This window comes from Polistes fuscatus, unplaced genomic scaffold (genome assembly GCF_010416935.1).
Source record: "Polistes fuscatus isolate 324 unplaced genomic scaffold, CU_Pfus_HIC Scaffold10, whole genome shotgun sequence".
In the NCBI taxonomy this organism is placed as follows: domain Eukaryota; kingdom Metazoa; phylum Arthropoda; class Insecta; order Hymenoptera; family Vespidae; genus Polistes; species Polistes fuscatus.
Window position 1 is genome coordinate 2,033,686 of NW_025112998.1, and position 27,357 is coordinate 2,061,042.

A 27,357-nucleotide genomic window follows, 5' to 3' on the forward strand; every position below is an offset into this window, starting at 1 on the left:
ACACGCATTGCTCGTGTAAGGACGCTCGAGTAATTTGCCAGTATTTCGACGTGATGTGGGTTTCCACTCGGTGAAGCGTATGATCGCATGCCAAGAGGGAAAGAGTGAAGTGGAACCTTTGATTTTCTCTTCCTATCCTCCCCCCTTCTCTCTCCCGCCCCCTCCTATCTTTATTCTTCTCTCCCCTATTTTTTTCTTTTTGTTTTAGTCTCTTCTATCGTCTTTTGAAGTTTTACGAATTAATGTGCTTTGGTGTAGTCTATGAAAATTAATCGTAGTATCGAACTCAAATTTCAATAGGACGTTTCTTTTCTTATAATTTCTTGCACGATCGGATAAGAAAAATTGTTTCGTTGTTTCTTTATTTTTCACATTTAGATTTAGTTATTAAATTAAATTAAATTAAAAAAATACGCACGTAAGAAGTTATACTTCTTTGCCGTACCAAAACGAATATAACCTCAATAACCTCAAAAATAACTTCAAAAAAAAACTTCAAAGAAAAGAAATAACTTAAAAAAATAAATAATTATTATTATATATATAAGAAAGAATAAAAAAAAGAAAAAGAAAATATCAATATATAGATATCAGTCCACACTAAATATAAGAGAGATATATCGAATTACTTCACGCGTCAACAGCCATGGCGCGGTTACAGCATTAGTTCTCGCTTCGATCATTTAAGTAAAGCAGCGCTGAGTACGATTAGTATTTGGATGGGTGACCCGCTTGAGAAGAAAAGGGGAAGAAGAAAAGAAGACAACTTCATGCCGTATACTTGAAATCGCTTTGCCGCGCGTCGTAAATACTGACAAACTTCATGGTGTCGTTTTTCCAGACGCTCGGAACAAAATCACTCCCCATTACATTTTCCCTAACGCGCCAAAAGAAGTATAACTTCAAAAAAGAAAAAGAAAATATCAATATATAGATATCAGTCCACACTAAATATAAGAGATATATCGAATTACTTCACGCGTCAACAGCCATGGCGCAGTTACAGCATTAGTTCTCGCTCGATCATTTAAGTAAAGCAGCGCTGAGTACGATTAGTATTTGGATGGGTGACCCGCTTGAGAAAAGAAGGGGAAGAAGAAAAGAAGACAACTTCATGCCGTATACTTGAAATCGCTTTGCCGCGCGTCGTAAATACCAACAAACTTCATGGTGTCGTTTTTCCAGACGCTCGGAACAAAATCACTCCCCATTACATTTTCCCCAACGCGCCAAAAGAAGTATAACTTTAAAAATATATAATAATTGGAATTATTTCGTCTGAACGGAGAAATGAATATTCAAATATTATTTATTATTTCGATTGGATGTATTTTAATATTAAGTTTTGATTTTCGAAGTAACATCGGCAAAAGAGAATTGACACACACACACACACAGAGGGAAATCAGAAAAATCGGTAGGTAGAAGGTACGTTAGAAGAGATAAGGAAAATGGTTGAGAGTTGTTTCTCTCTTCTGTTCGTCGTGTAAACTCGACGACTTTTCGCGTAGCATTCGTTGCGAGGAAACAACGTAAATAGAATTTTTCGATGTTTCTCTCGTTCCGTTCTTCTGTTTCTTTTCATTTTTCGTATTCGAAAGAAAGAAAGAAAGAAAGAAAGAAAGAAAGAAAGAAAGAAAGAAGTCGATATCGCCATATGCTTCGCGAAACTCGGTCAACTTTTCTACTTTTCCGTTGTCGTTTTTCCTTACCTCTCTTTTTCCCGACAGCTTGTCGCGAAAACATTGAATACGGTTTACGATCTCTCACGGGCACGCAAAAATTGAAAACATCGAGAAAAAGAAAAAAAAAGTAGAGTGTAGTAGTAGGGACAGAAATTTGTTTCCATCCTTTTCTATATTTGTATTCTTTATCGTCCACTTTTCTTGTCTTTTTCATTCCCTGTCTGACGTTCCCTCGGACTTTTAATCAAGTTATCTTCCATATAAACGAGAAAGATAGTTCTTCTGTGTATACAATGAAAATAGCATCAATTTGGTCTACGGAAAGAGAAAGAAGAGTACGGTTTGTTGTGTGTATACGTTATTTAATTGAATTTCAATATTTCTCAATATTTTTTATCCTCTTTTTCATTCATTCATTTTACTTTTCTATTATTACATTTTCCATTTGCAAATATTTCCGAATAGAATAACCGTATCTCTTTTATTTCTAACAAATATACAAGAAAATCTTTAGAAGAATATTAAAAGATTGGGAATATGCGTGCACGCGAGTAAAGAAAAGTGAAAAATTCGTACGAGCGTACACACCTTTAGTCTTCGTTATTTTATTCTCTATGCTTACAAACACCCCCCATTGAAGGGGTGAACATTCCATAGAATGTCCGGATTTTCTACATTGACCGTATACACATTTATAACGTGAACCAAAATAAAAGATGCAAGAAATGGAACGAACGAAAAGCAGCGTGCGCGAGGGTGTTGAGAAGTGGGTGGGTGGTGGTGGTGGTGATGGAACGGGGTAGAAAGTAAAAAACAAAAAAAAGAGCAACTAGGGGCTCGTTCGTAGTCGGTCGACGTGAAACGAGAGACGAGAGACGAGAGACGAGTGACGAGAGACGAGACGAGACGAGACGAAACCATAAAGAATTTACGAGAGAGAAACAACGGTCGGCCACTCTATAGCGTTACGGACGATGCATCAAACCATCCCTTCTATTTTCAAGCACTCGTAGGTACCTACCCCTACCCCTACCCTACTCTTTTTCTCCTTCATCTCTCATCCCTTTTCTTTAGCAAGAAAGAGAGAGAGAGAGAGTTCCTTTTATCCGTCGTTCGCAGGCACGCTCGTTATTGCGAATCGTCACGCGAAAAAGTCCCGTCCTTCTACTCGCGAATCCTTTCACGTCCATTACGAAGAAACACGAACGAATCCAAGAATGGCGAACTTTTTCAGCCCCTTCTTTTCTTCTTTATTTATCTTTTTTCTTTTTTTTTCCCTCCTTTTCTCTTTTTTGCCGCTTCAAATCGCGACAAACACGAGAAAGACCGACGAATTTTATTTTCTTTTTTATTTTTAACCAATTGCGAGAGAGAGAGAGAGAGAGAGTGTTCCATTGTTGATAAATTCGTTTTTTTCTTTCTTTCTTTTTGAAAAACGTTTTAAATCTATTGTTAGAATTTATCTGACCCCCTCCTACTTTCCCCCCACCCCTCTTTTTATCGTTGCTTTACGAGACAAAACTTTCGTCAAGGTTGTCTTTTTTTCGAAACAACGAATATACCTTTCGGTGATATCGTCGATAAGTGATATATATTATTGCAAGAAAGATTTATCGTTAATAATTATTATTTTTTTCCTTTTTTTGGATAAGAGTAAGTAAAACAAAATGTTACGTTTAAATTTGGATATGAAAACTGAACGAGAATCGGTATAATGATCGATGGAAGATCAACCGAGTGTTTTCTCGTACAGTTGATCGGATGTTTAGTTTTAATAACGAACGGTAGTTTAATTTTGTAATGTTTGTCTCGTTAGTTTCTTTTTATTTCGATACAAAGATCGATAAAATTTATTTAAGTTTTATGGGGTATACCGAGAAGCGTTAACAACCGTTATCATCGTTCGCCCTTTTTTTCCTTTACATCTTTTACTTTTTCTCCAGTCTTATTTGAAACGTCTTGCCTCCTCCTCCTCCTCCTCCTCCTCCCTCCCTCCTTCTCTCTTTCCACCTTTCCTCGTTCTGCACTCATCCGTCTTTGCCGTACGTCGTACTCGACAAGAGGAATATTTCAAGCGTGACTTTTACACCCTCGACCCTATTGCATCCCTTCCTAGTGGATGATATACTCAACGCATCTTTATAAACCGTTTGAACGTAAAGGAACGGTGAATCCTACTCTCTTCGCAAGGAAAAAAGGGAGGAAAGAAGTAAATGTGGTAAAGAGTACGGTTAAAAAAAGACAGAGAGAGAAAGAGAGAGAGAGAAAGAGAAAGAGTGAAGAATGAGCAATGGTTTAAAGAAAAATACGATAACGTCGTACAAAAGTTCAGTCTCGGGAGAATTTCTGATATCTTTTACACGACTTCAACCATTTAAAGAATAAAATCATTATTTATATTCTATACACAAAATGTAACATTAGTTTCATTTAAAAAGAAACAAAATTATTTACGAATGAACGTATTTAAAGTTGACTTCGATCGCGTTGAACGCGAATAAATTTCTAAAATAGTTTATCTCCGAAGATTTCTATTTAATTTTATTCGATCAAAATCACAAGATTCTGGATATAACCTTTAATGTTCCTAAAAAACTTTCATAAAAGTTCTACGTATGTACATACATACATACATACACACATATACATATACATATATATATACATATAAAAAGGAAAACTGTAAAAGTAAAATTCTCTATTTCTTCGTTCAGGAAAGAGATGAAAAGGATAGAAAAGCCGCAGGAAGAAGCCGCAGGATATTCCGAATTTCTATGATATCCGCGTGAGTTCGCCGCGAACGAAATTGACGCTGGAAATATTTCAAAAACGCTGACGGGACATTATCTTCGGCCATTTTCCAAGACCCTCTGTGCTTTCTCTCTCTCTCTCTCTCTCTCTCTTCACCTTTAAGGGGGTAAAAGTCGAGCTTCGAATCTAGCAAGAAGAGAGGAAAAAGAGAGAAATATAGATAAGGGGGTGGCAAGGGGGAGGGGGGAGAGAGGGAGGGAAGAGAAATGCTTGAAGAAAATCGACGATGCCATTGGTTCTTCTTCCTTTTCGCGTTTGTTTGCGTTCATCTCGGAAAAGGACGAGACTCATATCGCAGACTTATCTTCACTCTTTCTCATGCGAATGATTAAGGATATTTTCAATGCCCTCCCTGCCCCCGCACCCCTGTCGTTCATATCTCGTATTATTAGAATTTAAGCTATCCCATGGTAAACCGAACGAACCTAAACCAACCCATCCCCCTCTTCTTCCTTATCCTTCAAATTGACTATACATTTTCATATCACCGATCATAATTACCAAAGTTTCTTTCTTTTTTTTTTTTCTTCAGTTGGAAATAATTCTAATTGATGTATGTTAATTGCAACGAGAACGACGACGACGACGACGACGTCTTTATTATTCGAGATCCGTTGAAAAAATATCGAGAATTACTGCGAATAGGTAGAGAGATTTTTTGATTAAATTCGCATAGAAATTTAAATACCCTTTTAAAATCCATTCGAGATTGGATATCTTCAAAATGCATATATTACTGTCCGAATAATTTGTATCATTTTTGTTTTGTTTTGTTTTGTTTCGTAGTAATACTTAAAAAATCTTGACCCCACGTGTTCTCGTAATTCGACACTATTATGTTATCCCGCGAAATCACTATCATTTAGAATAATTCGATGAATTAACAACGTAATACGTAATTTTCATTTTTTCGTCAAGTTCGAATGATTCGCCCCCCCATTGTAATAAATCCAATAATCGTTTAATCTTTGTTCGGTTAAAAATCATCAATGATGAGTTTATAAGTTGCAGTTGGCATTAAAGTTGGGTATTGCGGGTATAAAAAGAAAATGGCTGTATCTCGATATATAATATGGTACATCCATTTTTATTACGTTCCAAACTTTTACGAGACATTTTTAAAAGCTGCAATCTCCCGGTTCGGTTTAACGGCACGTGTCTACGACGTGTTGCACCATTCGCGACAACCTAGTGGTAGTAAATTAAATCGAGTGGATTATGAAGCAGAGAGAGTGTATATATGCATAAGAACGGTTTACATTCGATTCGCTGAGAATACATACTACAACTCCTCTCTCTCTCTCTCACTCTCACTCACTTATACTCTCTCTCTCTTTCCCCCCTCTCTCTTTCTCTCTGTCTGTATCATTAATCCTCTACGGCTCGAAGAGCAAACGATTTCATAATGGAAATCCGTGACTGATATTTCGAACGAATCGCGGTTTCGTCTGCTTCCGAAATGGATTACATTCTATGAAAGAGTTAAAAAATAAAATAAAAAAGGAATACAAGAAAAAGAATTAAAATAACAAAAAAAAAAAAAAAAGATAGATAAAAAAAGGATGAGAAGGGAGAATCGAGCGTGTTTTTCAAATGTAAAAACGTATCTCGTATATTCATTTCGAATTGGAATGCAAGAATTATATTTATAAGGGAAAGTCATTAAATGGTTTAATATTCAATATAATATGGATTATTCCTTTTTCGTTTTATTTTTAATCTTTTAACGATGTCCCCTTTTATTTCGATTTTTCGTTCAAGTGTGCAGTTTCGTATTTGAAAGGGAATTCGTCGATCGTAAGAAAATAGAAAAAAGAAAAAGGAAAAGTAATGCAAGTAATGCACATTAGGAGAAGTTTTTAGAAAGAAAGAGAGATAGATGGATGGATGAAGGTTTTCTCCAATTCTATACACGTTCGAAATAAAATTTGACGAAATTTTCAACGCGGGATGTGTTCTACGATACAATTCATTTAAGATAATCCGTGTTGTATAGATCTCGCGCATCTCTAAACTAATTTCAACGGAGAAGTCCGAAGTTTCAAGGAAGAACTGGAGGCGACAGAGAGAAAGAAAGAAAACGAGAGAGAGAGAGAGAGAGGGAGAGAGACATGAGAGGTAACAAGGAGAAGGAGAGGGAGAGGGAAAATGGTAAGAGAAAATGGAAAATAAACATTCTCGACGTTCGTCGAGTAAAGGAGAATAGAATAATAAAAAAAGAAGACAGAAAGGAAACTGACATCTAATTCTCCTGTTGGAACGTCATGTTCATTTCTGTATATTTTTTGAAATACATTTGATCAAAAATAACGAGAAAGAAATGGAAAATTAAAGAACGAGGAGAAAGGTGTACCGACAAATTGATAATATTGTCTATATATATATATTTAATTATGATTATATAATATTTAAACGTAATATAAATATATCATTCGTATTATATTAAATTATATATTATTAAAAGAAAAAAATATATATTTAGAATGAAGATTAAAATCTTTGAATGGTATTTTTTTTTTTTTAAACGATCATCGAATATATCTTTTCTAATAAAAATATTTCATTTGGTATTTCATCGTGTAAGTAATATATAGGTATATATGTATATAATTTATAAATACAATTGGAAAGATTCGTGTCGAGATAAAGTAAATGTTTGATCGGATAAAGATTGGAAAAGTTCGATTTCGTGAGTGATAAAAATAGTGTCTTGCTTATCTATTGGATGACGATGTATCAATGAGAAGGAATTGGAACGTTGTAATAGAGATCAGAGACAAAATTGAATGAATATCGATTGACCTGCGTAGATGGGGCTACGATTAGGTGGATCGTGCTATGTTAACGGAACTTAATCAGTTGCCTTCGATAGCTCGTAACAATACTATACCCGAGAAGATTCCCGAGACAGTGATTTTCGATATGTCACCACGAAAGCAAATTCCCTTCGGCACAATTGGTAAGAAGAAAAGTCGTTAGAAGGGAAGAATCATTTCGATTTTTTCCACATTCGATATCTTCCAACCAGTTTCCAATACCCTAAGGACTCCCCCCACCCCCTCCCCATACCTTTTTGTAAAGGCTTTTCTTTTTCTTTTTCTTTTCTTTCCCATTTTTTGTATCCAACCTTTTCCCTAAAATAGTTTGAAACTGTTTTTCCCACATGACGCGTTCTTCGATTGTTTCTCAAAACAACAATAATAACGTGTCCTTTTCTAAACTTGAAACAATTTGCGAAACAACGTAATTAATTATTATTATTATTGTTATTATTAATATTGCATTAAATCAGGAAGCCATTGAAGCAAACTATTTCGAACGAAATCATAAAGACAATATATAGAAATTGATAGAGCAATTAATCACATATGTTTCGTGTATTTGTCGATTACTTCATTACTATGTCATCGAATAATTATATTTATTAATAGCAATTTATCGTTAAAGGAACGAATGCAGCCGCTCATTTCCGGTATAACTCGTGTCCAAGCCGCAGCAAATAGAGATGGATAGGAAATGAATGACAAAAGTTCCATTGTAATTCAATGAGAGAGATAATTGGTTACGTTTCGAGAATGATATTAATAGTTACGTCAAATTAATATACGCATTCGTAGATAACGTGTATACGTGTTTTGTTCAGAAATCAAATAGACATAGATGTAATTTAACATATTTACATATTTAAAAAGAAATAAATATATAAAAGTTTATTGAATAAAATTGAAATATAAAATGAGAGAAAGAGAGAAAGAGAGAGAGAGATTTAATGTATTCGAATAAAAAACAAAGAAAAAAAGAAGATATCTGCGTCATATGAAATATTATAAAAATATATTGTAAGGGAAAAGAAGATATAAATCGTTATAGGATTGAAAATAAAAAAGAAGAAATATGAGAATGAAATATGATATCATCCAATTTTAGTTTCTTAGTAAGAGTTTGAAATTTCTTTTTCGTAGTTGGAGATAATCGATTTTCGATACTCGAAATAGTATCGAAAGAAAAGAAGAAGAAGGAGAGTGAAATTTCTGACTACACAACGTCTATCCTCATCTTTTTCACAAGGTATCTCTTTACTCTTAACTGAGAGATTGTTGGAGGTTGTAAGGGCAAAGCAAAGCCAAAGCCCAAGCCCATTTCAGGATTTGAAGTCCAATCTGATTCGAAAAGGGACTGGACACACAATGTTCAGATCCGATTCGATTCGACTACATTGCCACATTGATTCTTCTTCAATACTCCTACGTCCCGCATTACCTATATCTTTTTCAATTATTTCCTTCATAAAGATATTCCCATTGTCTCGTATTTAAATTAATATCAAATAAATTATATTTATATTAAATATGTATCCATTTTCCACAGGCATCTCAATATCTTGACCGTAATATAAAAATAAAAAAACAATTGTGCGCATATATAGTCGTAGTAAAAATTAGAAAAATATATTTTAAAATCTAGAAAACTAATTTTAAAACTATCTCGTATTATTTTGAATAATTTATTTTATTTATCGAAATATATAACGCGTTTTGTTTGAAAAAATAATATTCAGACGATATATTACGAATTTGTATACAATTTTCTTAAGCTATTAGGTGGATTTGAAAGGTGTTAAATGTGATTATGGTAAGAGAATGGCAAAAGCGTAAGCTTCAAAATGATCTACGAGTAGTTGGAGATACTTCGTAGGAACTAGTACGACGCGACGTACGGAATTATTCGCTGTTGGAACTAAATCAGCCAGTTGGAATTGTACGCCGTGGTAGAAGCAACGCTCAGGCATGAAATTTAATCAAGGTCGCCGGAGATGCACATATGTATCTATGTATGTATGTATGTATATATAAACTATGTATCTATATATATATGACTTTAACCATATTGAAACGAGCGAACTTGAAAGTTCGATGAGTTTAGAATGATCTCATAGTTTGAACACTGTATTATATTACATTATTATCATATATCTTATTATATTATCATATGTTATTAAACTACACAATATATCATCATATATACACGTATTTAACCGATTAGAAATTTATGATATACATGGTGGATGTAGGTAATCTATCTTTTAAAATGTTCGCGATACTCTTTTTCGTATATTACAATTCTTAAATAATATTTATTTTTAGTATTTTTCTGTAATCGATGACATTCGCATTTTCTTTTGGATATATTCAATTGGATAAGATCAAAGAGAATACATTTAACTTAACAGACTCCAGTTTTTCCGCTCTACAAAGCTGGAATTTCCAATTTTCCGTAAGTCTACATTTATCGTTGACAAACCCCGAACTACTACTACTACTACTATTACTACTACTACTGACTAGTAGTCTCTCTTTCGTTTACACCATGTGATTTCGAATACCGTGTACGAGTTGTCCGGTAAATAAAGCGTTCGTTCTCGTCACCCTTCCAAGAGATCAAAAGAAGTCGATCCGATTGATTTCCCTCTTTCATTTTGTGATCATTCGCCAAGTTATACGCGGCTCTGTTAATCAGAAAAGCACTAACTAAGTTCTATTTTAAAACGAGAGCTGATAATAATGCAGAACACTCGAAACAAAACAAATGACGTATATATTGTCCTCTCAATATTTATATGCAACAAGGTGCAAAATTTGATACTACAATCGAATGCATATAACTTGTTTGCGTATAAACTCACGATCGGTCAATATATTATTCAAACAGAATATATATATGAGCCGTTTATTTTGAAAGTGGCCTAACTCCATAAAACCTTAAATTGAGATATTTAAAGGATTGCGTTTCAATGCAATTAAAAATATACGTAAAGAATAACAATGAGTTATGTTGCTTAAATGTATCTAAAGGTGTTCAATTTACAGTTTCTATTAAAATAATGGCAATTATTAAGTGAATAATATGCGTTTTCTTACCAAGAATGGAGTTAGGCCACTTTCAAAATTAACAACCAGATTCGTTATAAAATTTGAAGGAACCGAACTCCATTCAACATAATTTAAGATGCTTCAAATTGCGAAAAAACAATACTTATTTTATTTTTCATATCTTTATAACACTTTAAAAACATAAATTATGCGATTCAAAATATTTTTTACAAACATAAATTACAAAACAATTTTCTACTCATCTACATTTTGTGTATGTGAAAGGGATTTAAAGAAATCATGATGTTCCGGTGGTATATATCGTAATAAGTCAATTATGTCCTTGAATTTTGCGGTTGTAATTTGTCTTATATTTTTATACAGTGGTGTCAATACAATATTTTCGAACTTTCTTGGTCTACCCCGACGTGGTATTAAATTCAGGACTTTCAAATTTTCGTTCTCATTCATTGATGTCTTATAGGAAATCTTATTCATTTTTGACAAAACGCATCCAACATATTTATAACCAGTTTATTGGTTCTCCGTTAGAATTCTTGACCCTTTTAAAAATTGCGTCTTCTAATAATTTTGTTCATACAAAATCTTCTTGTCTCATTTCATGTACAATAAAGTTATTACCTTTCCGACACTTTTTGATAATATTGTAATACTCTCGGGGGACAAACAGTAAATTATTTTTTTTTAATGCCATTTCTACCACACCAAAATCTCTACTCCCAATGGAGTTAGGCTATTTTCAAAATAAACGGTTCAGTGATTCAACTAACTCTGAAAACTTATGTGTTCAGAATTACCGTATTTACTCGGAATATAAAAAATCTTAAATGCTTTATTGATAGATAATTTGAAGCTGTACATGTTACCGTGGGTAACCGGAAAAAAATGAAAAATGGAGTTAGGCCACTTTCAAAATAAACGGCTCATATATTTACTTTCTATGTTCATTTGAAAAGAATTAAAATACGATTTATTTATTTAAAAAAAAAACAACAAAAAATAAAAATGAGACAAGATCGTTGATTATAATTTTTCTCAAGGAATTCGGTGTTAGAGAGATTGTACCTGGTATATATATCTTGGATGATATCTTTACAAAACGAAAGAAGAAGAATAACTGAAGAACTGACTACAGAGACTTCTCTTTTATGTCACACACACAAAACACAAAAAAAAAGAAAGGAAAAAGAAGAAGAAACCATCGTAGAGAAAGTAATAACGGGGGGTAGGTATTAATCACACCTAGACGACCAAATAATTTTCTCGCCCTTTTGCGACACGACGACCTACGCGTTAAGAAAAATGTTGTTCTATCTTTCTCCTTCACTTTCCGTGTTTATCCCGTTATCAGGAGTCAGACAGAGAAAAAGAAAGAAAGAAAGAAAGAAAGAGAGAGAGGGAGTATGAGAAGGTTTGAGGTTCACATCGTGAAGATAATAAGGTAGAAGAAAAGCCGAGATAGAAAGAGAAAGAGAAGAACGGAGAGACCAACACGAAGATAGAAAAGGAGAGAAGAAGGTGCTGCAGTCGATGGAACACAAATGGAGAGAAAAAGGGGACAGTGCATAATGTAAATGAAACTTCCCTTCCTCCCTCCCTTCCTCCCTCCCTCCCTTTCACCCTTCTCGTCGTTCCTATCTCTCTTCCACTCTTCATCTCATCCTCTACGTCATCGTTGCAGCTGCACCTGAACATTTTCCATCTGCATCGTGGAATACAGATATTTCAGTGGCATCGGCTGCTTTTTTCTTCTTTTTCTTCTTCTTCTTCTTCTTCTTCTACTTCTACTTCTTCTATTACTTGTCGTAGGTGGAGGAGGAAGAGAAGGTGCACCTTCTCTGCTTATAAAACCGAACTTCGACAGTTTTCCCTTCCTCCCTCTCCCTCTCCCTCTTTTTTTCTTTTTTTCTTTGTATATATATGTATGTGTGTGTATATATATATATCTTTCTTCTCTCCTTTTCTCGGTTGCAGACTTCGGGAAAGTGGTACGTGGTCGAAATTTAAACGTGACGAGCATACAGTGCTTTCCGTTTCTCGCTATTCCCGACTTTCTAAACTCGCACCTCCGACAGCCATCTCTTTTTATCCTCCCCTCTTCTTATTCTTCCCTCCCTTTCTTTCTTTCTTTCTTTATTTCTCTGTGCTCTATTTCGGCTTCGTGGTTTCCATTTTTCTAGCGAGAAGAAAAGAGAAATCCGGGAGAGGGAGGAGAAGGAGGAGGAGGAGGAAGGAGGGTTGAAGCTTTTCCCGAGGAGTGTGTATCGCGATACGTAAAGGCCGATGATGGAAACTGCTAGCTAGGATTTGGGTGTTCATCGTAAATGTGATATTTATCGTAAACATAAACATATATATTTTCCTATGTATATATATATGTATATATATATATATAGGTGTATATTATACGTGTTTGAATCCTATTGTATTATATTAATCAACGTTTTAGTTTCGCGTAATCGTTTAATTAGGATTATTGTAATAAATTATTGTTATTTACGTATGTGTGTTTTGTACGCTATTAGTATTATATATTATCCTAATTAGAACTGGTATTCTATACGGATTTTAGATTTGATTGTTATAAAAAGTTGTAATTAATATCGATGACGATAATAATATCGATGATAACTTTTTACAATCATTTTTACAGCCTTATTATTATCATCATTATGATAATATTGTTTATGCGAATCTATGATCAAAGTTTTTCCATTAATCTTATACGTATAAAATTGTTATTACAATAATCGATAAAATCGTAGGACGTAAAAATTTGTCACCGAGCTGTACGTACGTACCCCCCATAAGATGTCGTAAAAGATAAAAAGTAAGTTTAAGGAATCCATTTCTTTCCGGTTTCAATTTCATGTGCCTCATTTTCGTCTCAATTTGAACGACTTCTCGTAAAAAGAGAACGAGGTAGGGGGCGGGGGTGGGGCTGCAGGGGAAAGAAAAGAATCGTACTTAAGACTTAACTGGGTGAACAAACGATAGCAAAGTAGACAACGCGCACTGCAATTACGTGTAATGAAAGTATCCAATGTAGTGAAAAATCGGTTTATTAGCCTATTTTCATGTGTCACGATAATTATGGTTTTAATTAACGAATAGGAAAGAAAAGGAAATAGAAAAGATCCCAAAAAAACACGTTGATATTAATGGTAACCTATTATTTTATTAACAACGAATTTGTCTGAATGAATTTGATTGCAAGTTATAATTCACCCTAAGGTCGTTCACCATTTTGCTAGAACCGACGACAAAAGAGAATCGAAGTCGAAATAGAGAATAGAAAGGTTGAGAGGAGGAAGAAGGGGTGGAAGAGATAGAGAGGAAAATTGTGTGAATTTCCTTTAGCAAGAAACGCAGGACGACACGCTGTGTGCATGTGTGCAATCGACGTTGAAATTTCACGGTGGTCATCGTTTTACTCGGAGAGATTGTCCAAGTACCCTAGCCCCTAGGTGAATCGAAGATTAATTGCGCGATTCATCGGCTTCTATTGGTCTCTATTTCTCTTTTCATTTCTTTTATATTCTTCCTTTTTCTTTCTCCCTCTCTCTCTCTCTCTCTCTCTCATTACATCTTCTCCATTTTATTATGAGTATCCTTCACATGCTAGATTCAGGACTTTTATACCATCCTTTAAGTAGGAAAATTACACTTTTTTGATTTATATAAAATATTTGGTTGTATTCCACGTAGAAAATTGGTGTTATTTCAAAATTTGTACTATCTTTAATAACTCTTTATTTGAAATAATTTCAATAGTAATGGAAATAAATCATTGGTTTTATCTTCTAAGAATATCGAGCGTATTTAGTATCTCTTAACATAATTAATCAGAAATTCCTATTACTTCGGATATTATATATTACAATGTAATAAGAGAGAGTGCCGAATGAAAATTTCATCGATATTATTGGATTTAAATATGTCTCTCTAGATATTTCTCAAATGACATATTATTTTCTAAATGAAATCAAACGTTATTCAAGGGGGATTGCAAATTGTAAATTGTTGGTATTGTATACGTTTACATTGGCTCGCGTATTGGTTGGATGGAATCTATTTGCGATGAAACTAAAAGTGTAGATCGCGTTATCAGTACGTCCCTGATGTTGAATGTTTCAACGCGTGTTTGCGATGGAAAACGTCCGTTTTGGGTGTTCGTGTTACGACCGTTGTTCTACGAACGTCGGAATAATCGGACCCACGTTGTTCCGGTTAATAGACATCGTTTCCTTTAAAGCGTTCAACCAGGATCTCGTCACTAATTAACACATTGAAATAGAAAAATGTTCAATTCGTACGTAACTTAATTAAACAAATTTTCTATTCTTTTCTCTTTCTTTTTCTTTTTTGTTACGTTTCTTCATTATATATATATATATACATACGTAATATATCGAATACTTATACATGTGTATAACGTTTGAATACGAATGAATATAATAGGAATGAAAAAGAAATATTTTTGAAAATATTGTTGGAAATCGAGAGAGAGAGAGAGAGAGAGAGAGAGAGAACGTAATAATCATCAAGGATAGGTGATAGCACTAATGCATTTTCGATTATCGACTACCACCACTAGTTTCGATCAGACCAAGTTAACCAATTCCGAATTTGCATCTGTTAGAGTATTCGTGAGAGCGAGAACGGTGACATAATCGACGTTCGCCATCAAATTACGCGGCTCGCTCGATCTCGATGCGTATTTGCACGCTCGATTCTCTTGAGAAATTTCGATACTATGCGTCAAACATCTCTTTCCTTCTCTGATCTTGTTTCTCTTTCTCAATTAATACTTATTTACTATTATAATATATTACAAATAAATCTCTCCAGGATAATGTTTCTTTTTGACGACAACACAGGGTCGAAATGATTACAATGAAATATTCGACGAAAATACTTGAAATAACGTAAACATGTTTATTTTAAAAAAAAACAGTAAAACAAATAAAATATCAAATGAAATTATTCATTATTAAACCAATGAAACGTAATTGAAAAATTACAATGTGTATATATTATATTTATTGTAATATTGTAATATATTGTATATATTGTAATATATTTGTTTGAATGTTGAAATAAAAATAGATGAAAGGCACTCAATAGCTTGCTAATAATCTAAGTGTTGCTATATTCGTACATTCACATATACAAATTGCATTACATATATATGAGCCGTTTATTTTGAAAGTGGCCTAACTCCATTAGGAGTAGAGATTTTGGTGTGGTAGAAATGGCATTAAAAAAAATTAATTTACTGTTTGTCCCCCGAGAGTATTACAATATTATCAAAAAGTGTCGGAAAGGTAATCACTTTATTGTACATGAAATGAGACAAAAAGATTTTGTATGAACAAAATTATTAGAAGACGCAATTTTTAAAAGGGTCAAGAATTCTAACGGAGAACCAATAAACTGGTTAAAAATATGTTGGATGCGTTTTGTCAAAAATGAATAAGATTTTCTATAAGACATCAATGAATGAGAACGAAAATTTGAAAGTCCTGAATTTAATACCACGTCGGGGTAGACCAAGAAAGTTCGAAAATATTGTATTGACACCACTGTATAAAAATATAAAACAAATTACAACCGCAAAATTCAAGGACATAATTGACTTATTACGATATATACCACCGGAACATCATGATTTCTTTAAATCCCTTTCACATACGCAAAATGTAGATGAGTAGAAAATTGTTTTGTAATTTATGTTTGTAGAAAATATTTTGAATCGCATAATTTATGTTTTTAAAGTGTTATAAAGATATGTAAAATAAAATAAGTATTGTTTTTTCGCAATTTGAAGCATCTTAAATTATGTTGAATGAACTTCGGTTCCTTCAAATTTTATAACGAATCTGGTTGTTAATTTTGAAAGTGGCCTAACTCCATTCTTGGTAAGAAAACGCATATTATTCACTTAATAATTGCCATTATTTTAATAGGAACTGTAAATTGAACACCTTTAGATACACTTAAGCAACATAACTCATTGTTATTCTTTACGTATATTTTTAATTGCATTGAAACGCAAACCTTTAAATATCTCAATTTAAAGTTATATGGAGTTAGGCCACTTTCAAAATAAACGGCTCATATATATATATATATCACTAATATTCAATTATTTTCTCTTTCTAACAGTTCATATTTCTCATTACTTTTGCAAAAGAAAAAAAAAGAAAGGAGTCGTGTTAATGATCGAGTAAACGTCAGCTAGAAAGTCTTAACTTATATCTTGGAAGTTTCAAAAGAGTTTCGAAAATGATAAAGCATCTGAGAGAAAAAACGAAGGAGGAGAGAAAGAGAGTGAACGGGTGAAGAGGTGTGGGAGAGGGGAAGATAAAAAGAGAGATAAGGAAAAAGAGAGAGAGGGGGGGAGAGAGTTTTCGGCACTAAAGACATGAATTATTTTCCAAGCTCGCGGAACAGCTCGATAAATTTCCAGGGTAAGTATCAAAGTTCGGCGAGGCGCGAAAGAAAACGCAACACCTGTTAGCTACGTGCCGCTGCTTATGGCATTAAGAAGTTACTTTAAAATGCTATGCATAGAGAAGGGAAGAATCCCGGGGCGAATTTTCAGGTTATCTTTCTCCAAAACTCAACTATTATATTATTCCTACCTGTATTTTTTTTTTTTCGCGGAAATGTATTTCTATATATATATATATATGTGTGTGTTTTTGTTGTTGTCTTTTTGTTCTCCTCTCTTTATACTTTCTATCGTTTTTTTTTCACTCAATTCTAGGGTTATATACTTTTTCTCGTTTGCGAGAGTTAACAGGGATCGTCGATAAAACGCTCGTGTCAGCACGCTTAATCGATCCTTCTACAATTCCATCTTTGTATTTGCTCTTTCAATCGATGCTAGTAGTAGCAGATTCGTAACAATCGTGTTCAAACTTTTTCCGATAGGAATAAGGGACAGAAAAATTGATTTTGTCCTATGTACGATAGAACCGAACGAATTTCTTTTCTTTTTTCTTTTAAATTATTTTAAGCGAAGTTACCTTATTATATATACATTTACTTTGTACAATTAAATGAAAAAAAATTAATTTACGGTGGAAAGAAAAGAAAATGTCAAAAATGTATCGAATAATAATCGGAAGATCGACAAAGAAGAAGATCACCTTCTTGGTTTGTTTCTCGAGTGTATTTCGATAGTCGATGGGGTGGGGTGGGGTGGTGGGTCTAGGGGTTAAAGTTCGATTTTCAAACGTAGACGTGATCATTGCTCCAGGCGACGTGTATTCAAGGAAACTCTGACGGATAGTTTCAACTTGAGACTTTTGCTTTCTAGACATAGCGACGAAGGGTTTCCAGAAGGGAGATAGAACTAAAGGGGAATGATAGATAGAAGGGGAGAGAAAACCACAAGCTGCTTCCTGGCTCTCCGAGTTGCAACTGTAAACACTGAGATCAATTTAAACTCAGATCTCTGTAATCAAGAGCACGAATGGCTAGATCGCTGCTAGGGTGTGAGTATCCAGAAAGGGAATAGGAAACTTTTGAACGCTGGGTTTCTCATAGTTTCTCTCTTTCTATTTCTCCCTAAACCCTTACATCCATTGGGAAAGATCGAAGAGAATAGGAACCAAACAGTGTTCCATGTTCGATCTTCGTTAACTTTGGACCTTTACGCGAAGGCATTCGATTTTCTCTTTCTCGAATTATTAGCTACGAATACACACAGATGTTTTTCGAGTATACTAATATTTATATCAAACAAATCGTAATTGACTAGTAATATTTACTGATCGTTTGGTACAACCGAATTATTATACGCTTGTTATCGATTAAGATATTCCTAGAAAAAGTATGGACAAATTATTGGACTTTCCAATGAAAATAAATTTGGAACGGTAAATGAGATAGCCATCGTTAAACCATCATAATTTCAACGGAATTAATATTACGCATTACTTTAAACGAAAACGTATTATTCATTTTGAAAAGGAAGAAAAAAGAAAAGTAGAAAGAAGGAGGGGGGAAAAAAACAGGATTCACCTAGAAATTTCAATGGTACCTCCGCTAAAACGAGATTTATTGCAATCACAATACGCGTCTCTCTTCGAAAAGAAGAAAAAAAAAAGAAAAAGGAGTACGTTTCGCTTGAAATACCAAGGTTTTTCTCTACAACAAAATGTTCGCGAGATAATTGCGTGCGGTACTTCGTATAAGGGACACCCTTTTATGCGTACGTATAACTCTACACAGGAGTAACGTAAAGATATTCAAATGTTTTTCCTACAACTTTTTTTCTTACTAGTATAAGCGAGAGAGAGAAAAGTTCGAAAACTAAAACTAAAACTAAAAGAAAAATAAAAAGAAAAAGCAAAAGCAAAAAGGGAAAAAAAGGAAAGGAGAAAAATGAAAAGCAAAAAAAATTACAAATGGCCAGTGGTTAATGGCCTTTCTAAAATCGCGGATGAAGCGTCCCTTGCATACGGGAAAAGAGGGATATTGTTACAGGGATGTCCGCAACACCTGACACCGCCAAATTTTTCGTCGTCATCGAAAGCATATATCTCTGTAGCTGCCAACGTTCAAAACACGCGCAAAATTTTTTTTTTTCTTTTTAATATTCTTTTTTTTAACTACCTCCCCTCTCCCCACTCCCCTTTCCCGACTCTTCCACCTCCTCCTTTCTAACTCTGCCTGCTCTCCCCACCACCCGCGATCTCTCTCCCAACCCTCTTATCGTTTTCCGCTACCCTTTCCGCCGCTTTCTGTATGTCCTTTTCCGAATGAATTTCGTAAAAATTTCGAAAACGTAAACCGATAAAAATCGGTTCATACGAGGTGCGATGCCATCACGGCTGTGGTTGTCGTTCGATAACTATGCGGAAACGCGACATTTTCGTTCGATTCATGACTTATGTACGAATACTTTTTAACTCGATACTTTAAACGTCAATAAGAAAATATAATATATATATGTTTTTCGTTCATTATTTATTCAAACTATAATATTTGAATCGTCGTAAGATATTTAAAGTTCTTCTCAACCGTATGATATTTATTTTAAAAAAACTGGTGTGTGTACTTATGTACGCACGTAAGAAGTTATACTTCTTTGCCGTACCAAAACGAATATAACCTCAATAACCTCAAAAATAACTTCAAAAAAAACTTCAAAGAAAAAAAAATAACTTATAAAGAAAAAATAATAACTTATAAAGAAAAAATAATTATTATTATATATATATAAGAAAGAATAAAAAAAAGAAAAAGAAAATATCAAAATATATATCAGTCCACACTAAATATAAGAGAGATATATCGAATTACTTCACGCGTCAACAGCCATGGCGCGGTTACAGCATTAGTTCTCGCTTCGATCGTTTAAGTAAAGCAGCGCTGCGTACGATTAGTATGTGGATGGGTGACCCGCTTGAGAAAAAAAGGGGAAGAAGAAGAGAAGACAACTTCATGCCGTAAATTTGAAATCGCTTTGTCGCGCGTCGTAAATATTGACAAACTTCATGGTGTCGTTTTTCCAGACGCTCGGAACAAAATCACTCCCCATTACATTTTCCCCAACGCGCCGAAAGAAGTATAACTTCAAAAATATTTAATAAAGTATAATTATTAGGGTATAATTAATATTTAACATTTGCTATACTTCTGCATAATATCAAATAATTGTAACATAAATAATATGTAAAAAATAATAATTGTCTCCTCTCATGGTGATGACGACAAATTTTGGAGGAAAAAGGATATAACTAAAGTATCTCAAAAATATCCTCTCTCTTCTTCCCTCCCCTAAAAAAAAAGAAAATAGAAAAAAAAGAGAAGACGAGTTAAAAGTAAAAAAAAATTAAAAGAAAAATTGGAAGAGACAGAAAATGCGGTTTAGTTACTATATTACATTTTCTGCATTGTTGGTCGAAAAGTTTGACTTAAAGAGAATATCAATGCTCACGAGTAGAGTGGAAAGTACTCTTTGGGAACTCTAGAAAAGTAACAAGTAGCTGTTACTTCGCGTACACCTTCTCGTTTTGTATCCCGTCTCGAACAATCAACGGAATTTCGTCGAGTATACGTATATTCCGTGGTTTAAAGTTTCAAGTAGTAACTCTACTCATTTAAAATATCTCGACTCATCTTTCTCTCTCTCTCTCTCTTTCTCTTTTCAACGTATTAACAAAAATAAAGGAAGGAAGGAAGAGTGGGCTGGGGGGGGGTGGGGAACATCGAAGTGATATTTCGTGATGAAGGGTTGAAATTTATTTCATCTCGAGTGTACTTTGCTCGAGGGGGGAGAGAGAGAGAAAGAGAAAAAAATTATCCTCGAAATAATTAAGAAATTATTAACGAAGTGTAAGGAGAGAGAGAGAGAGAGAGAGAAAATTGGAATAAAAGTTTAACGAATCGTTTGCGGATGAAAAAATTAATAAACCTTTGTTATATATTTGTACGCTATGAGATCCAAACGAGAAGCTTTCTCTCTCTCTCTTTCTCTTTAACTCTCTCGTTTCATCTCTCAAGTATTTTGACCTCGCTGGGAATCGTATAAAGACTTGATGGAAAATACGAGAGTATCGATACCGCGGTATGTATCGAAACTTACGTACGCGTTGGCCCGACGTTCTAGTATTATAAATATGTCACTGATAAATCACGTTGTTTATTCCTTTTTAAATCGGAAAGAGAAAGATAAAGATAGGGATAAAATAAATCACGCTTTGGTTCAGTTTCAACTGACTTAACAGTAAAAACTCTATAAACTGTAGAAATTTTAATCGATTTTATTTATACTATTGTTTGATACCACACGTTTTATATAAAAACTAGCATATTTATATTTGAATAGCTAATTGAAACGTTTGATTTGTCTAAAAATTCGTGAAAATAGATAGATCATCGAATATAATAGAAAATCGATTAATCGAGGTCATTCTCCGGAGAGAGAGAGAGAGATCATATTTTAAATATTAATAAAATTTTAGATTTTTGTTTTGTTTAAATTTAACGATTTATAAATAACAAGAATAATTGTTAAATTAAATCTGTCAATAAATTCGTGGGGAAATAAATAGATTATAATACAATTGAGAGAAATAAAAATCTTAACGAAGTTAATAAAGTGAAAGATAGATAGACAGATAGACAGAAATATAGATAGAAAGAAAGGAAGATATGAAAATAATAAGAAAAAAAAATAGAACAAAAATCGATAAGAAACTAACGCACACGGATAACGTATACCCAGTCACATACTACGGAAACGTAAATAACTATTATACACAGGATTGTATTAAGTTTTCAGTTCACGTATTTTACCCGTTCTCTTTTACTCGAAGGAAGAAAGGAAGGAAGAATCCAAGGAAGGATCCAAGGAAGGATCCAAGGACTAGCCAACACGTCGTACCTATCGAAGAAGATCGATATAACTGAGTATCGAAAGTTTCGAGAGTCACCAAACGTCTTTTACGCCGTATCGCTATTGTCCTTGGATTTATGGAAAAGGAAGCTGACCTAACTTCACTGTCGTCTTTGTCGTTGGCCAACGATAAATTCTATAACTTCTACCACGAGAGAAGATAAGCGTTTATCCTACTCGTTGTTTTCTGATTTATGGAAAATATATATATAAATATGTGTATATAAATGTAACTTTCTTAACAATTTCTATGTATTCCTTGAGAAAATTACTTTGGACTCTCTCGTATAATTTCTTACGATACGATCATAGAAATGACTGGCCAACTGACAATGGGATTTACTTTTATAGAAGAAGAAAAAGAAAAGGTAAATAAATTATTATTCGCTTTGTAAGCTTCAAAAAAGAAGATAAGAATAATGAATTATTCTTTAAGTAACGTGTTATTCGAATATTCGTTGAGATTTTTCTTGTAGAATCCAAGCAATCTTGTAGTCATTTGAACAAGAAGTCGACGATGATTACCATTTCATTTCTTTAATCCTCTCTCACCTTAATTATCATCATACCTATTCATAAGTATCCTCGAAGATGTAATTAAAAAGTTTAATACATGTTTCTTTCTCCATAATATAATCATTTTAAATGTGATATAATTGATCGAAGAAAAAACAGAATAACAAAATTGCAATAATAATTCGAGCAGTCCAATCCTAATCATAGTAATTAAGTACTAACGTATATAATCTTAAGTGATATTTTTAAAAGAAATTTGTTGGATTTTTCTACGATAATTTTTATCCGATCACCATAGGTTTCGTTTTTTTTCTTTTTTTTTTTCCAAGTCATCTACAGGTATACTCGTCGACACAGACTGTTTGCACGGCAACGAATGCCGTTTAGCCTTCGGCTAAAACTCTAAAGGCGAATTCTCTTTACGGTTCTAAGAGCGTCGGGAAAACCTTCCGGAAGAACATCTCCGGTCCGGTGATTAAGTTACCTCTCCACTGAAGGATCCGTCAAACGTCCTTCCGTTTTTTGCTCTTTCTCACTTTCAGTTTTCTTCTTTTCGTCTTTTCTTTCCTTTTTTTATTTCTCTCTCTCTCTCTCTCTTGGTTTTTTTTTCCTTTTCGTTATCACTCGCGTATCTTTCAACTTTCTTCTTCAACCAACCACGAATAATATTTTCTCGCACTCCGATCTAATACTTATTGACATAGTTACGAATCATATTTATTTTTTGATCCTTAACACGAGGAGATGGTTGAAAAGTTTTGAGCTTGAAAAAGGTACGATACGATTGTGTTTCATTTCTCTAGTATTAACCTTTCTACATAAATTATCTTATAAAAATTGTTATATTTTGATAGTTTATCTATATTTCTACCATTAAAAATATAATTTTGTAATTTTAATCTCTGTATTTTAGTTTTGTATGATAATTTACAAAACATTGTCCAAAATTCAAAAGAACCGTTTACTAATTCTAATCTTATCTCTGTTAAGATGTGTTATTTGACACTTGATACGAAAGGGTATTAACAGTTAAGGAACATTTTCAAATACCTATACGGCATTCCTATTGTTTATAAATAACGCAATCAAACATAAACACCGTTTAGGCAAGTCAAAAATAGCTAATCTAGAATTTTTTTCGGCTACAATCCGTTTTTTTGTGCTACAATCTAATTTTTTGATCTAAGGGTAAATTAATGACGCTGAATCGAATAGTGCTTCGTTTTAGTTTGGCCTTTTTTTGCCAAGCCTACGTTGTCGCGTCTCATGCGCCATCCGACCTGCGGCGCGAATAGCCGTGTGGCGCACGAGAGGCGCCTTCCGACCGCAAAAGGTTAATGTTTCGTACGAACGAAGATCAAAATTGAAGGAGAATAGAACGGAAAAATTGGAATTCGTGTCGGCACGAATATAATGAGAACAATTTTTAATAAATATTTCCCATTTTTTTATTCTTCCATGATTGTATTATAATAATTTGGAAATAAAATGTTTTGGGTGGAAAGAGAGAGAAAGAGGAAGAGTAGAAAGCAAATTGTATAATTCAAACTGGTAGTCATTGGAAAGCTGACAGGGAGGACAGGGAAAGGGAGGAGGGTGGTGGTCCCTTTTATTAAATATTAAAATCGTTCCGCAGTCGATTCGAATGAAATTCACGTCGTGCAAAAGCCGTTTAAAAGCTGCAGGCTTCGTTTACTAAACGGAGCAGAGAGAGCCCGAAAGGCAACGACGACACTGCAGAGAACAGCTGATCGCCTTCCTGTGTGTATCGTTTTCAATACTAAAAATGCAAAATTGCCGAATATTTAATTAGCGACATTTAAATATCATACATATCGTGAAATAGAATAAAAAGAAAAGACATAGGCTAAAGAGTAAAAGAAAGACAGAGGGAGAGAGAGAGAGAGAGAGAATAAAATTGAATAAACTGGCACATGAATTTAAAAGGTCACATAGAAACGAGTGTATCTACACATAGATAAATACGAGAGAACTGTGTATCTATCGAAAAAGAAGAAAGAGGATGTATATTTTTATAAATAAAAATTTCAAATAAAAAGAGTTCCAACAAATTTGAAACTCCGTAAAAGGTTTTATTTATTTAGTTAAGCATACGTATGCCATCGAACTTGATGCCCACCACTATCCATATTGAAAAGAAAAAAAAAAAATTAAACAAAATCACTGCAGATTAATAGCATCACTGGTGCAAAATATTTCCGCGACAACTATTATATTTTTCTTTTCAGTTTAATTCTGACAAAGTTCGTAAATAATAATTAGAGAGATTTTTTTCAAATTCTAAGGTAGATTTTATAGAACGTTACGGTTGGATTGAATATCGAAATGTATTTGTCATGGAATTTCTTTTGAAAAAAAAAGAAAAAGGAAAATTATGGAAATGGTGCAGTTTGTTTTACGGAATTTGTGCGGTTTGCGTTATGCTATAAAATATTATTTTATGCAAGCTAAAATAAAAGATACTGTATACTAAAAAAAAAAAAAAATAACGATCTTATACAAAATAATATATTTGAAACTTTAATAATTTATCACAGTATGATACTGTCACGTACTGGATTCAGGAGTGCCCAAAATGCAGTACGAGTTTGTCCCCGAATACAATAAATAACTCAGGATTTTTGCACGTTCAGATGCGTACTTTATTTTATCGAGCTCGTAAGTAATAATTAATGGAAAAGTATTTCAAGTCGAGAATTGATATAGAAATAGTATAGTTAGATTGAAAATTGAAACGTAATTGCGATAGTAGTCAAAAGTTTGAACGTGACGGGGAAGTTTAACGTAAAATTAATCAAGTTTTGATATCATTTAATTATAGATAATAAAAATTCGATAACTATTCAAACACTTATAAGTATTTTATTACTCTTGCTTATATAATTAAAGCAAAATTACTAATTTACTTGCTATGTTCGTATATCGTATCGATAAAAGAAATTTAGAAATTTATTTCTACAACTTTAACTATATTATCTAACTATTTTCATACCTCTTTATAGTAATCGCTAGATGTATATGTACAATAGACATATGTATATATGTATATAAAATATAATATTTATCTGCATATATGATGAGAGAAGGTTATTCATTGGCCAGCGAGATGCATATAGCACCGAAGCAAAGGGTTCAACATGCGTAATTCCCGATTTACAATTTACTCGCTCGCTCACGTGAAGCTTGGCCGGATGTACCTGCAACATACTGCTGTAATGACGAACTCGTGCGTGAGCACAGTCATTGTGTTCTCCTTCCTATTTTAGTACCACCCCTAATCATCGATCCTTCTCGCTTGCTAGTCATATGTATACTGTTCTAGGTATGTATATATGTGTGTATATATAATAGGTATAAGCATATGTGTACTCTCATGCATAAACGGTGTCTCCATGTAAAACGTTACAAATTGATCTATGAATAATAATTTCTACTTTTTCTATTGTTAATATAATATATATATTTATAATAAAGGTATCAATATAATTGTTGATAAAACACCTAATACGAAATTTGTTCAATTATGAGCTCGTTAAAATTTCATATTTTATCGATGATAAATAAAAGGAAAATTTAATACGAGACACTCTGTATACGTATACGTATAATAGCCCGTATGTTCGATATAAACTGGTATAGGTGAGACCAAACAATTCTGTGGGAACTGTCATGCAATTCAACCGCTTACCTGTGTATCCCGATAATTGAATCAAGTATCGCAGCATGCTCGTACTCTCGTTTCGAAAGGTATTATTTATGGCTTTTGACTATCACGGATGTTGTATTGTTTTACTTACTTCGACCATATTACACGTTATTTGTGTTTCCGTTTGCATTTATATTTTCCTCGTCAATTTTTATCTCTCTCTCTCTTATTTGTTATTTTATCAAATAAATCTCAATTATTATGTTTAAATACGCTCAAGGTTTCATTCGATTTTCTATTCAATCAAAATTCGACGTAGAAAAATTATGTTACACGTGATCTCTATTTCTCTATTTAGAAATATATACTACGGTCCTATATTGAATTGCATTAAATTATTATATACCGTAAAATCGTAACTGCTGTCATACGAAGTAATCGAATTACTTGTAAAATATTTCCAAAAAATTCTCGTCAAACTTGCTTATAATTGAACGAAAATAACGCAATAATATTTTCTAAATTATTCACAATTTTATATTATTACAATTTGTAATGTGTGTAAATGTGTAAATAATGATCGCGTAGCAAAAAGATTGAGAAACGCTTATTTAAATTACTTTTCGATATATCGGTAAAATCGATTATCGATAAGATCCCTTCGTGTATAAAAAAAAAATAGAAAAGAAAATGGTGATCCATGATACTCGGATTTGAGTATAAAGGACACGAACACTGAATAGAATCGAGATTTGAAGTCGATTTTAAATGAGTCTCGTAACATCTCGGTCGTCGTTTTATTTAAAAATATATATATATAAATATATATATATATATATATTTCTTCTTTTATCTTCTCATGTGTATCGCAGAATCAGAGAAGCGAAGAGGCACCTTACGTTCTGTACACTTCAGAGAGAATCGTAGAAAGGGCGAGTTTCTTCTAGCAGCGACGAAGGAAATGGGCAACGAGAGAAACGGAAGGTTAAAAAAGGGAAAGGAGGAAGATTCAGCGGTGCTTTTCATTCCGAGCTCGTTCCTACTACTGCCCGTAGGAATCCAATAATTGATCCAGCGAGATATACGCCATGATTTAGCCCCGGGTACGCGACGTGACACATGCATTTACACACACACACACACACACACTAATATATAGGTATATATATGTATAAGTATATAATATAAAGGGTAAACTACGTAGGATGTATTGGTCAAAATAATTAAAAATCTTCATACATTCTTTCAATTCTTATTATTTGAATATTATACTTCGACAAATTCTTTCCATTTATATGCAAAGATCATTTTTATAATAATAATAATAATAATACTTTACCTTGGATCAATTTGTATATATATATATAAATA

At 33.4% G+C, this 27,357-nt stretch overlaps 1 protein-coding gene and 2 long non-coding RNA genes across 10 annotated transcripts in view; 2 read left to right on the top strand and 1 right to left on the bottom strand.

Moving 5' to 3' along the window:
• Positions 1-27,357, bottom strand: part of LOC122526003 (lachesin-like) — a 217,462-nt gene that overhangs the window by 117,715 nt on the left and 72,390 nt on the right. The window lies entirely within an intron of this gene.
• LOC122526006 lies at positions 7,342-8,117 on the top strand. The gene is made up of 2 exons (XR_006305926.1): positions 7,342-7,455; positions 7,944-8,117. It is a non-coding gene; the product is annotated as an uncharacterized LOC122526006 (long non-coding RNA).
• Positions 9,119-11,846, top strand: LOC122526007. Of its 2 annotated transcripts, none has more exons than XR_006305927.1 (2): positions 9,119-9,327; positions 11,428-11,846. It is a non-coding gene; the product is annotated as an uncharacterized LOC122526007 (long non-coding RNA). The 2 variants fall into 2 exon arrangements; XR_006305928.1 differs by lacking the exon at positions 9,119-9,327 and adding an exon at positions 9,572-9,770.